Source organism: Ambystoma mexicanum, chromosome 6q (genome assembly GCF_040938575.1).
Source record: "Ambystoma mexicanum isolate Mex_15411 chromosome 6q, UKY_AmexF1_1, whole genome shotgun sequence".
Taxonomy (NCBI): domain Eukaryota; kingdom Metazoa; phylum Chordata; class Amphibia; order Caudata; family Ambystomatidae; genus Ambystoma; species Ambystoma mexicanum.
Window position 1 is genome coordinate 1,399,869,935 of NC_090937.1, and position 15,083 is coordinate 1,399,885,017.

Genomic DNA, 15,083 nt, shown 5'->3' on the forward strand with positions numbered 1-15,083 from the left:
GCTGCCCTGAACAGTTTTTCGATCTTGGGGTTTACTGCCCTGGTGAGATTGGGATTGAGAAGGGAAGGGTCTATTCTCCTTTGTATAGACTTGAGAATAGGGATGGCCTGGGCAACAGGTCTCTTTTCTCCCACTAGTTCCTCGGCAAAGTCCCTCTCCTCCTGTGCTCCCTGGGTATCTATGCAGAAGTGTTCTGCCGCTCTAGACAAAACCTCATTTAGGAGAGGTTGGTTGTCGACAGGAGAGTCGGTAACCGGAGGTTCTTTGCCTACTGGGGAGTCTACTCTGTAAGCTTCTGGGTCATCTTCTTGGTCCTCGTCATCCGCATAGTAATCCATCCCAGTTTGGTCGTCCAACGTGGCCAATTCTGGATCCTCGTGTAATGGATTCTCAGCATACTGAGAGTATGGCTGTACGTATAAAGGGTCAGAAGACCGACTTTGCGTTGGCGCCTCAACTCAAGGTTTCTTACCAGGGGGTTGCGGGTCCCTAGATCCTGAGGGGGTAGCCCCGTCAGGGGTATAGGAGAGAAAGTGCTCTGGATTCTTGGCATAGAAGTCTGCTAGGGATGACATTTTAGACATAACTCTGTCTATATCCTCACTTGACCATTCCTTCGAGCTGGGGATTACCCTTTCCTGGGAGGGTTTCCCTGCAATATCCTGACTGGACCTATGGCCTTGTGCAGGGGTCTTGAAAATCTTTACAGAAGACTGTGACCCGTCTTTATGTTTTCTGTTGTGCAGAAGGTGGCTGAGAATGTATCTTCTGCTGCTTTCCCTCATCCCCGTGAGTGGAAGAGTGCTTCCCTGGTTCGGGGGTAGTGTCCCTTTCCTTAGAGTGTGGAGGTCGGGACACGGGAGCAGCCGTCACGCGGTCTGTTGACGCCGACTCCTGGAGTGCAGCCTGGGGATGGTGGTTGGCTTCGTCTTCAGACGATCGAACCTCTGTTACTTTAGTGAGCGAGGCACTCTTGGCAACAGTGGATGGTTGCCTGGTGTCATGCGGTGATCTTGACCGCGAACTCCCAGAGAACACCGATTCGGTGGACCGTTCTCTGTGTGCCTCTTTCCGGGAACTCGACGCGGGCGTCGTGTCTCAGTTGGACTTCGAGTGTTTAGTGGAAGTGGTGTGGGTAGCGCTCGTGTCGCCGGGGGTGTTCCCCATAGCTGCCCTGCCGGAGAACCTTCCGAGGACGTGGACGTGCGCTTGGCTGTCTTTCGACGCCACGTTGCCCTCGCCGCCCGATAGCATGGCGTTGCTGCCATCACTGAAGGCGCCCTCCACTTCCATGGCCTCTCGTTGCATGGCGTGGTGGGCCTAACGTTTGATCGAACGGTCCTTTAGAATTTTTGACTTAAACCGACTACACGCTCTGCACTTCGCCTCGGGGTGGTCCCTCGGCAAGCAGAGGTTACAGATGGCGTGTCTGTCAACCCAAGGGTACTTGCGGTTGCACTTGGGGCAAAATTGGAAAGGGGTACCCTCCATACGCACCTTGTGGCAGCGGGCTAGTGTGTGTAGGAATATATAAGAAAATGTATGACAATGCATTACTTACCGTAAAAGCATTTCTGATGGTTGTATCTGCTTAGATTCACATGCTGTGCATAGGTCCGACATCCAGTGGTCACTGCGGAGTATTGCATTTCGTTTTTCGTAGTCGAAAAAGGGGACGTCGACAAGGCGGGTCTGTAACACTATCCCTATAGTGACGTGCGTTCTACCCACAATCCCTCACGCGTCGAGGTCCCTCTGTTTGTATTTTTCTGCCCTGAGGGAGCCTTCTAGACGTGAGTGAGTACAGAAAAGAGAGAAATATAGAAAAGGATGTCTATGTTCCTTCCATCCGAGCGGGGAGGAAGGGTGGGCGCATGTGAATCTAAGCAGATACAACCATCAGAAATGCTTTTACGGTAAGTAATGCATTGTCTTCTGATGTTTGTTAATCTGCTTAGAATCACATGCTGTGCATAGACTAGCGAGCAGTACCCGGAGTTGGCGTTGGGTTATGAGAAGGAACAGTAGAGAAAAGATGTCTTAATACGGCCTGTCCCACCTGGGAGTCAGATCTAGAGTGTGCATCTAGACAGTAGTGTTTCGTAAAGGTGTGCACAGAACTCCAGGTAGCCGCTTTGCAGATGGACTCAAGGGGAACATTTGCAATGAACGCTATGGAAGCCCCAGTGCCTCGAGTGGAATGTGCTCTTGGCTTGAAGGGTAGTTCTCTCTTAGCAAGAGTGTAACAGAGAGTGATGCATTGAACAATCCATCTAGATATAGTGGACTTTGATACTGCATCTCCTTCTCTTCCTGCTGCCACAGAGACAAAGAACTGATTAGTCTTTCTCAGTGGTCTGGTCCTTCGATGTAGAACATGACAGCTCTGCGTACATCTAGTGTATTCAGACTTTTTTCTCCCAAGCTGGAAGGGTTTTGAAAGAACGTTGGTAGTTCTATTGACTGGTTTACATGAAATTTCGAGATGAATTTTGGTGCAAACCTTGGGTGTGTGCGTAGAACCACCTTATCCTTGTGAACTGTTACAAAGGGGTCTAGTACAGAAAGAGCCTGTAGTTCATAGCTATAGTTGATAGCTATTAGGAAAGCAGTCTTAAGAGTGAGGTCTTTAAGAGTTGCCTTGTGCATGGGTTCGAAAGAAGGGCCCATGAGTCTAGAAAGTACCACATTTAAGTCCCATCCGGGAGCTGGGTTAGCTATTGGAGGGTGTATTCTCTTTACCCCCTCCATGAAGGCCTTGATAACTGGTATCTTCCACCACGACACTTTAAGTTGCGAAGTGGTGTATGCAGAAAGTGCCGCTAGGTGGACTTTAATGGAATTGAAGACTAGACCTGAATCCAGTAAATGGGTCAAGTACAGAACAATGTTAGTGGGAGAGCAGTCAACCGGGTTGATGCTCTTACCTCCACACCAGATGACATATCTTTTCCACTTGCTAGAATAGCAGTGGCGAGTATTAGGTTTTCTGGCTTCCCTGAGGATGTCCATACATCTCTGCGGGAGTTGTAAATGTCCAAATTCTATGATCTCAGGAGCCAGGCTGCTAAGTTCATGGTCTGAGGGCATGGATGCAGTGTCCTGCCCTTGTCCTGTGACAGCATGTTGTACGGGCAGGGAAGTTTCACTGGGGGGGATAGGGACATCTCCATCAAGTGAGCGAACCATGGCTGCTGGGCCCACATTGGGGCCACTAGTATCATGGTAACCTGCTCCTGGTGCATCTTGTGCACCACTTTGTTGAGAAGGGGAGTCGGGGGAAAGGCGTAAACAAATTTCCCTGACCATTGAATCGACAGACCGTTCCCCTTGGACTGGTTCTGGGGGTACCTGGAGGCGTAACTTTGGCATTGTGAGTTCTCCAGAGTTGCGAACAGGTCTATTTCCGGGAACCCCCATTGCGTGAAGACGTCTAAGACAATGTCTTCGTGCAATTGCCATTCGTACTCTTCGGGCAGGGGGAAGTCTCTGCTGAGTTTGTCTGCTAGCAGATTGAGTTCCCCTGGTACATGTTGTGATAGAAGGAACATGTTGTGTTTGAGAGCCCACTTCCATATATTCTGGGACAGCTTGGACAGTCCTGGAGAGTGAGTGCCCCCTTGCTTGTTGAGGTAGTACATGGCTGTGGTGCTGTCTGTGAGGACCATCACTGTCTTTCCTTGTAGGTGTTCCTGAAAGGCTTTCAGTGCTTTGAACACCGCTAGTAGTTCCAGCAGGTTTATATGCTTGGATGCTAAGCTCGGAGTCCACGCTCCGTGAGCAGTCTGATGGGACAGGTGAGCCCCCCATCCTGTAAGGGATGCGTCTGTGGTTAGAGTGGCTTCCACTGCGGGTGTGGCAAAAGTTTTCCCTAATAACAGGTTTTCTTTTGTCCACCACCGTAGCAAGAGAACCAAGGCCTGCGAGACCACCACTAGATCGTCCCATTGTCCGCTGGCCTGACACCACTGGCTGTAGAGCCACTCTTGCATTGGGCGCATGCGCAGGCGCGCGTGAGGTACCAAATAAATACATGACGCCATCATCCCTAGCAAGCGCATTGCTTTGCGTACCTTCACCTCTCGACCTGCCACATAATGGGGGATCTGAAACAGCATGTTTTGGACCCTCTCGTTGGAGGGGAAGACGAGGCCGTCCTTTGTTCGAATTAGAGCCCCTAGGAATTGTTTGATCTGGCTGGGGTCTAAGCTGGACTTCTTTTCGTTGATGGAGAAGCCCAGTTGGGACAAAAGGTCTACGGTCTTTTGGGTATTGGAGAAGCATGTTTCGTAAGAATCCCCTGTTATGAGCCAGTCGTCGAGGTAAGGGTATACCGGGATGGATAACCTGCGCAGGTGGGCCGCTGCCACTGCCAGTACTTTCGTGAATACCCTTGGTGCAGATGCTATCCCGAAGGGTAGTACTCTGAACTGGTAGTGTTTGTTCTCTATCTTGAACCTGAGGTATTTTCTGTGCGCTGGCAACATTAAAATATGAAAGTATGCATCTTTCATGTCTAGTGTTGTCATGTAATCCCCTTGTGATAACAGTGGGATTACTTCCTGCAAGGTCACCATACGAAACTTTTGGGGTTTGACAAACTTGTTCGCTGGGCGCAGATCTAATACAGGGCGCATGGTTAAGACCTTTTTGGGTACAAGGAAGTACACTGAATAAATACCTTCTGTTACCTGAGATAGGGGGACAGCCTCTATAGCCTCTTTTTTCAGTAGCTCTTCTACTTCTTGAAGAAGAATGGTGAGGTGTTCCGGTGTCATGCGCCGGTTCCGTGGGGGTCTGTACTTCGGGGAACCGTTGAATTCGATGCAGTATCCGTGCGCTATGGTGGATAATACCCAGCGGTCTGACGATATTCCCTCCCATGCTGAAAGGAACGATGTTAGCCGGCCCCCGACCGGTGATGCATGGGAGGGGGCCCGAATCTTCGGGTCATTTGTTGGTATTGGACGTGGAACCTTTGGGGCTGGAGCCGCGACCTCTTCCTTTGCCATGTCGTTGGCCTCTTTGACTGAACTGGGTGTTGTTACCCTGGTTAGAGGGCCAGTTGGTAGCAGAGTAAAATTGCTGTTGGTTTTGCTGCTGGCGTTGGCCACGAAAGGAGCGTCTATTGCCATAGCTGCGTCTGTTAGGGGGCCTAGAAATTTGGTCAAGAGGCTTGATGGTATCATACTCTTTCTTCGCATGTTCTAGGGCCTCATCAACTGCTTTCCCAAACAGATGTGTTTGTTCTATGGGCTTATTTATCAGGGAAGCCTGGGTTTCCGGCTTAAATCCCGAATTGCGCAGCCAGACATGGCGTTTGAGAAGTATTCCCTGAACCAGGGAACGGCCAGCCGTCTCTGCGGCATCTAAGGAGTTCTTTACGATGCCCTGGTTTACAAGAGTTCCCTCTGAGATTATAGCTAACAGGCGTGAACGCAGGGGTTCTGGTGCGTCCTCTGCTTCGCTGCGCAGCTTGCTCCACTGTGCATCTGCGTAGCTAGCTAGTAGGGAATTGTTATTTGCAATCCTAGTTGAGAAGGCGGCAGAGGTCGTGATTCTCTTCCCAAGTGCATAGAGCTTCTTGCCCTCTTTGTCAGGTGGTGCCTCACTAGTGGATAGTGGTACCCCCGCTCTTTTTCTTGTATTAGTAACTACGAGGGAGTCCGGAATAGAATGTCCTCTGATGTACAAAGGGTCAGAGGACGAAGGACTGAAGAGCTTTTCTATCCGAGGGTTGACCCCTCTGACTAAGGCAGGATTGGAAAGGGAAGGAGTTATTCTTCTCTTTATAGAAGCCAGGAGCGGAATAGACTGACTAACAGGGGCTTTTTCTTTAATAACTTTCTCTACAAAGTCTATGTCAGGAAGAGTCTCCCCTGTGTCTATTTCAAAATGCGCTGCTGCCTTGCGCAATAGTGGTCATCTATGGGAGAGGTGTTTCCAATAGGTGAATCCTTGGGAGGAGAAGGGTGAAAGACATCAGGGTCTGAGTGCACTGATGGGGATTGCCAAGGCTGCACTGTTGGGGATTGCCAGGGCTGCGAGGTAGCTGTATCTTCTTCAAAAGCTCCTGCACTAGTGTAAGGATCTTCTTCGAACCCCTCTTCCTCATGTTCTTCCTCTCCACCCAAACACTCCTCATCTTCCTGGAGGTATTGCTCCTCTTCAGTGAGGTCCTATACGTCTGTAGAAGGGGGAAACAGCCTAGGAATCTTGACCCCAGGGTCATCCTGGGGCCATTCTCTTGGTCTTTTGGGTGTGGGTGGGTTTTGGCTTCCCAAAAACCTTTCCATTTTCTCCATACAAGAATGGAGTCTTTCAAGGGTCTCATGGGGGACCCCTGAATAGTCTAGAGGGGGGAAATCAGTGTCTTCACCTTCAAAACGCTTAGAACGCTCCCACAACGTCGAAGAAAGGTTTCCGTCGCCCTCTGAAAAGCCCTCTGGTATTTCAGAAGTGCCCTTAGATGAAGGGGGCAGTTCCTGGCTACTCTTGGGCTTTTTCGGCGTTTCCATAGCTTTTTGTGCGGTATTCGACGTTTGTTTCGTCGTCCGCTTACGTTTGTCTTCAGAAACAATTCTCGCCAGGCCCTCGACAACGAGTTTGTCAGTAGAGGGCTCTGGTGTCGACATTGCCTGCGTTACGCGTTGTTCCTCGACGGCCGCTCTATGGAGCGTTACGTCGGATGATTTTGAGGTAGCGCCCGTGTTTGATGAAAGCCCAATCGCTGGTCGCGGCTGCGGGTGGGGCTTGAGACCCTTACGGTCTGAGGTAGACGCCGGAGTGCCCTGCGTCCCCTTCGGCGCTGATGGATCCTTCGTCTTTGACGAAGAAGAGCCGTGGGTTGTGTGCTTAGGCCTATGGGGTCTATGTGCGTCTTTGTCGCTGGGGTGTTCATCCCCATAAGCAGGGCGTGAGCCGAGCCCGTCGGGGCCGGGGACGGACGTCGAGGAGCGCGAGCGCTCCTCCTGGGGGTTAATGACTTCCGTAACGGACGTCAAGTTATCACCCTCCTCGTCACTTTCTGTAACAGCGGCGGCGGGTGAGGAAACTGACTTCGACATAGCGTAGTCCGCCCACCTCTTAATTTTTCGTTCTTTAAGAGTTCTTGGTTTCAAGAGCTTACAGGCCGCGCAGCTGTCCTCCTTATGATGGAGGGGCAAGCAATGATTACAGAGCTTGTGTTTGTCCTTCCAAGTGTATTTGCCCCTACAGCGTGGGCAAAACTTAAAAGGTGTCCTCTCCATAGCTGAAGCAATAATAACTGGTGATAACAACCACAAGGGAAAGATAGTGGAGAAAGAAAGACATTCTCAAAGAGAAGATAAAAGTTCGAACCCCCACTCTCCCTACTGTATGTTGGCCGGCGAGGCCAGGCCACGTGTTCGGCAGCGCCGAAGGATCTCCTCCGTCTCTTCCCCTCCGTCGAAAACTTGCTCGGCGGAGAAACAGCTTCACAGCTAACGTCGAGGGGAGGGATCTTTAACAATATAATAAGTATAATTAAGGACCGAGGTCCGTAGTAAGTATTTGCAATGTCTCTCTAGGAGCTCCGCGTAAGGCGACCAGAAGCTGGGCGGAAAAAAACAATGTGAGGGACCTCGACGCGTGAGGGATTGTGGGTACAACGCACGTAACTATAGGGATAGTGTTACAGACACGCCTTGTCGACGTCCCCTTTTTCGACTACGAAAAACAAAATGCAATACTCCGCAGTGACCACTGCATGTCGGACCTATGCACAGCATGTGATTCTAAGCAGATTAACAAACATCAGAAATATATCTATAAGAGTGTAGAGTATGTACCACGTCCCACTCTCCCTACTTGCAGGGCCGAGGCCAGAGGCCTTCCAAGGCACGGGCCGAGGCCAGAGGCCTTCCGAGGCCCAAAGTCCGTCGTGCAGCTCTCGACGGTTGTTTTCTTATCTGGCCAGCGTCGAGCGTCGAACTTCGGTGACTCGGCGTTGGGATGGATAAAATGGGGAAATAATATGATATTTTGCAAAATTATGGCTAAAGCCAGGGAACTCTGCGGGATGCTTCCAACCAGTAAAGCAGAAAAAAATATCTGACGGTCCTAGACGCGTGAGGGATCATGGGTACAGTGGACGTCACACTAGGGATAGTATTAATGGCATGCCCGCCCTGTGTCGATGCCCATTTTCGAGTTTCGAAAAACAAACTAATACTCCGCAGCTTCCACTAGATGTCAGCCTATGCACAGCATGTGATCTAAGCAGATTCCACAAGCCTCAGAAATATATATATATAGAAAACAAAGAGAAAATGGTGAACCGCACTCCCGCGGGCCAGGCATTAGTAACAGACTAGTAACAAAAGTATTGTACAAAACAATACACAGTACAAAAGCAGCAACATAGAAACAGACAGAGGCAGGACGCCATGGTACACAGCCTGCAGACAACGCGTTTCACGCTACACATATCCTATTGACCAGAAATGGCATACATAGAAGCAATACAGAAGACAGAGGGAGACCAATGCCTTCACACAAGACCAATGGTAATATGGGACTGAGTGACCAGTTTATGGGAGTTGCAGGTCATTGGTACAGAGACCTGTGTCATGAATTTTGAAATAGATATAGTTAGGGAACTTCATGTAGGTCTAGTGCCAACATATCTAATTTTGTACATAATGTATGCATATGGAAGAATCACTTAGAATGATTTGTATGGCTGACTTTTATAACCAGTTTCCATATACATTTTACTGGATGATACAGTGCTTCAATCTCGGTTTGTGTTCCTTTCAGATTGACTAAATGAGCTGAGCCTGCCCCTATACATTATGCATAGTTGCCTATACAATAAACAATTAATGGTGGATTCTGGCACATGCAGGTGTACAAAATAAGGGCCAACCATGGAACCACGTACATGGCAAATGTAACATATTGTCGAAATTGTTCTTGAGACCAATACTTTAATCAATGTGTTCAAATGTGTGCAGAAATCGCACCACAGTAGTTTAATCAAATAAGTAAATGAGTAACCAAGCTAGCTGTCGTAATGACTGGGCTCATGCTCTGCATGTGTCCGTTCCTGTGCCTAGACAGAGGCAGATGAAGATAGGCTGTAGCCATCTAAAAACATTACAGTAAGGCAACAATATGATTGCTCATTAACGTGCAATGAAGAAATTGGATTTTTCATCGGAGGAATAAAGAAAAAAATTGAAGATGAGAGAATCGAAGAAAAGCTAGATACTGACAAGATGAAGCTATTTTTTAAGTTAAGGAGGGGTGCCCAGATTAGGGTCTATTGTAGGATAGTCAAGCAATGATACATCTGATGAAAACTAGGTTTATTAAACTAACTGGGTAACTGGAGTTAAGCAAAACCAAAAGGTGATGGCTGGAAGATTTTGAATCAATCATAACCACTGGCCACAGAGCAATTGCCAAAGGTTTAAGATCAATTCTAAACCTTCCAGCCGTCACCTCTTTGTTTTGCATTGGCATCCTGAGTGTGACGGGTATGCCCAGATGTGGGTCCCATGCTTGCTGGGCCTAGAGATCCAAACTACTCCTCACTGATGATGCCCAATGAGTCCACAATATGTCTGGGGATGCTTGTGGTCTTGTGCAGAAGGGATTTGACCTAGCAGTTCAGGCTGGACTGCCGCTTCAGGGGTGGGACCAAGCCTGACTTGCACATGGTCTTTCCCCTTTCTGTAATGGCCGATGGTCTGGAGGGTTGCCCAGAGCAATTGCCAGAGGCTTAAGATTAATTGTAAACCTTCCAGCCATCATCTCTTTGTATTGCCTAATTAGAGTTAAGCGAGGGAAGGGTTTCAGACCAACACCTATCGGAACTAAGGGAAGCCCTACAAATGTTAGTGAGGTACCTCAAGAAAGCTACATAAGGAACGAGACGGAACAAAGTATTCTTCATGTGCCCAACACCTCCAGTGCCTTTTTGCCAAATAAGTGTTTGTAACCTATACTTAAGAGTCCTTGCCTCTCCAGGGACACCCTTGTCTACAAAACAATGTCCAAAGATGTAGCCCACATAAATATCCAAAACCTACTCTTAAAAAGTCCTTGGGGATTCCAAGATGGCCGCCGGCGCAGGGAGACGTGAGTGAGACTTGCTCCTGCCGGGCCTTTCAGCAGCACCGTAATTAGCAACATTCCGGAGGGTGGCAGATCCTATATCCGGCACCGAATATCGTCCAAAGACACAGGACGCACACGGAAGAAGTCTCCCCGACCCCCGACATCCAGAGACGCCACGGAGAGGAATCCCCCCTCCCCCCACCGCGCCAACGATCCATCCGACGCGGCCCAGGGCAGGGCCGGGGCGCAACGAGGGAACGGAGTGAGGTGGTTCGCTGTGCAGTACAGAGGAGGCTGGCGGCACGGACTGCCCGGGTGGGAGTGAACCCCTGCACAGCAGAATCGGCGCCACCAGACACCAGCAGAGCGCACGGAGGGAGCGGGGGAGCAGTAAGAGACGCATCGAACTCAACCCGATGCCCAGAGCTGAGGGGCGCCAGCAATAGTCCCCCGGCCCGGTGGACTGGAAGGTGAGCCCCCCCAACCGCTAGATCTCCCCCCCTGCGCAGCGGCGGGCGGACCCCGAGAGCGCTAGGGGAAATCCCGCATCCCCCCACAAGGCCAGAACGGGCAGGAACCGCGGGACACCCTGACCGCGAAGCGCAAAAGGGAGAGTCAACCCCCCCCCCCCAAATCACCATCGGCACAACTCGACGCACGCAGCAGGCCCTTCCTAGGGTCACCGCTCAGGCTAACACCGCGCAGCCATCGAAGAGAGAGGGACAGTCACGGACGAAAATCGCGGGTACTATGTCTAGAGCGAAAGTGAAGGGATGGGGATCCCAACAGAACCAGCAATCCGCTAAGCAGGACTCCAGCCTGGTACGGATGTGGGCAGTGGAGACCCGAGTATCGACGAGAAGTAGGGCCCCGGAGGCCATGCCGTCATTGGCCGTGTCGGAAGCGGCCCACATCACCTCCAGCGACCTACCCCCAACAAAAGAAGATTTGCACTCCTGGTTTAAAGAATTACAAGACAAGCTCATGTCGACAGTCCAGGACCAATTCGCTGCAATTAAATACGACATGCAGCAGGCAATCCATGATGTTAAACACGACATTGCGAACCTGGAAGAAAGGACAGATACCCTGGAAAAAATAGTGCAGAACGCAGAAGAGGAGGCTCTACAAAACAGCGAAACTCAAGAACACCTTGTCCGCTTGACCCACAATCTGGAAATACAGTGCGAGGACCTAGAAAATAGGTCCCCAGATCGAACATTCGCATTAAAAATATGCCAGAATCGGTCACGGACAGGGATCTACGGAAAGCGGTGCAGGAGGTCTTCAGAGATATCATAGAAGCACAAGCCTCAGAGGCAGTGGGGATAGACCGCATCCATAGAGTGGGCCCAAAGCGCACTGGGGCACCAGGGGAGAGACCCAGAGACGTGTTGGCAGCTATATCCTCCTACCCGCAAAAAGAACTCATACTACGGAGAGCGAGGCAGCTAGAACAAATCAGGATGAACGGGGTGGAAATTCAGCTGTTTCAAGACCTATCTGCCATAACACTCCAGCAAAGAAGAGAATTGGCACCACTCACTCGAGAATTGGTCAAGAGAGAGATAAAATATAAATGGACATTCCCTTTCGGTCTACTGTTCGACTGGGAGGGTCAGCAAAGGAGGGTGACCACCATGGAAGAGGGGCTGAGCATCATGGACATCCAGACAGATGAGCCATCGACCAAATACGAAAAAAAGAGGGGGGAACGGCAGACCAGACCAGGGGGATGGGAATGGGTCCGCCAGAAAAGGAAACGGCAAGGAAGGGGATTGGAAGTGTCAAATAAAACAACCGAACGGACGTGAATCCACAGCTCAAGATACTCGGTGCCCAGAGGCTGAACACTCAATGCGGAACAGTACCCAATGATGGAACCCGGACTGAACAGACTCATTAGGCCCGGTGTGGAACCGGAACGACTTACATCAAGGCCAAGGGATGACGAGGGGTTTAGGACTCCCCGCACGGTTCGCCTCGAGTCTACAGAGGGCAGGGAGCGATAGGTGGAACGCCAGAGGTACCCGGGCCCTCCTCGGGAGCACAAGTTGGAATACAGTTAAAGGTTGGGGACAATCTTACAGTTTGGGGGGGAGGGGTGGGTGGGATGTTTCCGTTCCGGAAGAGAGAGGGGAATGTTCAACTCGGGCGAAAGGAGCACCCAGAAAGGGCATATGAAATTGGAAAGATAAGATTCGTAACCTTAAACGTAAGGGGTTTGAACTCCCCCGTGAAACGGAAAAAAGTGGAGAACATGTTAAGGAAGAAAAAGGCTGAAGTGCTACTGCTCCAGGAGACACACATCAAAGTACAGGATAGGGGGAAAATTCGCCTCAGAGGCTATGAAATACTGGCACAATCCAACGCAGCGGAGAAGAGAGCGGGGGTGATGATTGTAATTAAGGAAGGTCTGGAAGCAAGCCTGATTGACAAACTTTCCGACAAAGATGGACGGTTCGCCTTTGCCAATATCAAACTCCACAATGCCACACTGACACTAGCCTCCGTATATGCCCCTAACACGGGCCAAGACGTCTTCCTGAGAGACACGATGGGGAGGCTGGAGGAGTACGCGAAAGGTGAAATAATAATAGGAGGGGACTTTAATATGGCCTGGCATCCTCAGATTGACAGGAGCACGGGTGGGCCCCACCACCAAGGCGCCCCGTCGGAACGACTTAAACGACGGATGGAGGGTATGGCATTGTGCGATGCATGGAGAGAACACAAGGGTCAAACCAAGGGATACACATATTGCTCACACGTCCACAACACAATGTCAAGAATTGACTACTTCTGGGTGTCAGTGGGGAACCTGGGTAAAATTCAAAACATGGAGCTGGGACCCATCTCTCTGTCAGACCACGCACCCCTCTGGATGGATCTGTCGACCCCAAAGAAAGAGAAAGGAATTTGGAGGTGGCAACTTCCACAGGAGATACTGTCAGACCCAGTGATGGGAGAATCCATTAGGGACAAGATCACAGAATTCTTTGAAAATAACGATACAGGGGAGACAGCCCTGAGTACAGTGTGGGAGGCGTTCAAGGCAGTAATCAAGGGCCACTTAATAGCCCTCAAAGCAGCGAGGGATAAACAATCACAACAGTGGGAAACTGAACTGGAAGAGAAGCTGTCCAAAATCCGGAGAGAGCTACTGGCAAACCCCACCAGGAGCTTAAAAAGGTCACTTAAACACACAGAGGGGCAACTTGAACTCCTCCGTAGTAAGAAAGCCCAGAGATCCCTCTTATACGTCAAACAGAGATACTATATAAAAGCTAACAAGGCCGACCGATATCTAGCCCGATTACTCTCGTCAAAGCGGAAAACAATGACCATCCGGAACATTAAAAATGCACAAGGAGATCTGCTGACGCGCACCGAAGATATAGGGGACACATTCAGGGAGTTCTACCAGGGCCTTTATGCTACTGAACACCCAGATGAGGCAGACCAAAACAGATTTCTGACATCGATCCACTTTCAAAAAATACCAGAAAAGGCAAGAACGGAACTTGAGGCCCAGATAACGGAAAGTGAAGTGAAGAAGGCAATAAAAGATCTCCCACTCAACAAAGCGCCAGGCCCGGACGGCTTTACTGCCCCATTTTACAAAAAATATGAAGACCTCCTCACCCCCTTCCTCACTAGACTACTAAACACCTTTAGAGATAGTGGGAACATTACTCCATCCATGAATGAAGCTAAAATACTGGTATTCCACAAACATGGGAAAGCCCCCACCCTCCCAGGCTCATACAGACCGATCGCCCTGATCAATTTAGACTCAAAAATATACACAAAAATCCTGGCTGCCAGACTTTCCCCACTGCTTCCCTCCTTAATTAAACCGGACCAATCGGGATTCATACCAGGGAGGCAGACGCACGACAACACAAGAAGGCTAGTCCATCTAACAGAAAAAATTAACATAACCCTCACCCCTGCAGTCCTATTATCTTTAGATGCAGAAAAAGCCTTTGACCGGGTTGAGTGGTCAATGCTCTTCAAAACTATGGCACATATGGGATTCGGGAACCAATATATAAATATGATTAAGGCCAACTACTCCTCCCCATCGGCTAGGATAGCGGTAAATGTGGTGGTCACAGAGAGGGTGGAAATCTCTAGCGGAACGAAACAAGGCTGCCCTCTACCGCCGCTCCTATATGCGCTGTTCCTAGAACCACTACTAATTAAAATTAGAGAATCGGACCAAATCAAGGGAATCGAGATGGCGGGCAAACAACATAAGGTAATAGCCTACGCAGATGATATGTTACTAGCACTCGAACGCCCATCCCAGTCCATCCCCGCGGCATTCCACCTACTTGAGTCATTCGGGGATATATCGGGCCTAAAAATAAACAAAAAAAAGTCAGAAATGTTACTCCTAGCTGGGAACAGAGAATCACTGAATAGAGAAGCAGGGCAGTTTGACCTAAAAGTTGCAGAGGAAGGCATAAAATATCTGGGCATAACTCTCACACAGAAGGTAGAGGCACTATACAAAAGAAACTACCCCCAACTCCTGGCAAGAATACAAAAAGAGCTAGAGCGGTGGTGCCCCCTAAATATCTCATGGTGGGGAAGAATCCAATCGATAAAAATGAACATCCTCCCGAAACTGCTATATCACTTCCAATCCCTCCCGATCGTGATCCGAGATTCCTTTTTCAGGGCACTGGCAAAGTCAGTCTCATCTTTCATTTGGAATAGGAAACCCCCTCAGAGTAGCCAGATCAGTTCTCACGTCTCACACCAAAGAGGGGGGCCTGGCGATCCCTCACTTTAAGAACTATTACCAAGCGGCACAACTTTGGATCCTGAAAGAATGGCTGGGAGACAATCAGAGAACGATCTGGGTGATCCAGGACAGAACGGTCGCAAGAACACCATTGGAGGACTTGTTGTGGAAATCAAAACAACATAGGCACCCGAACCTGCGCATCAGCGAGATCATGAAGGCCACAATGAATGCCTGGGAC

The 15,083-nt window shown here is 49.8% G+C and overlaps 1 protein-coding gene across 5 annotated transcripts in view; it reads right to left on the reverse strand.

Annotated features, from left to right (window-relative positions):
- The window catches only part of RGS12 (regulator of G protein signaling 12), a 1,255,576-nt gene that overhangs the window by 949,470 nt on the left and 291,023 nt on the right, over nt 1-15,083 (reverse strand). The window lies entirely within an intron of this gene.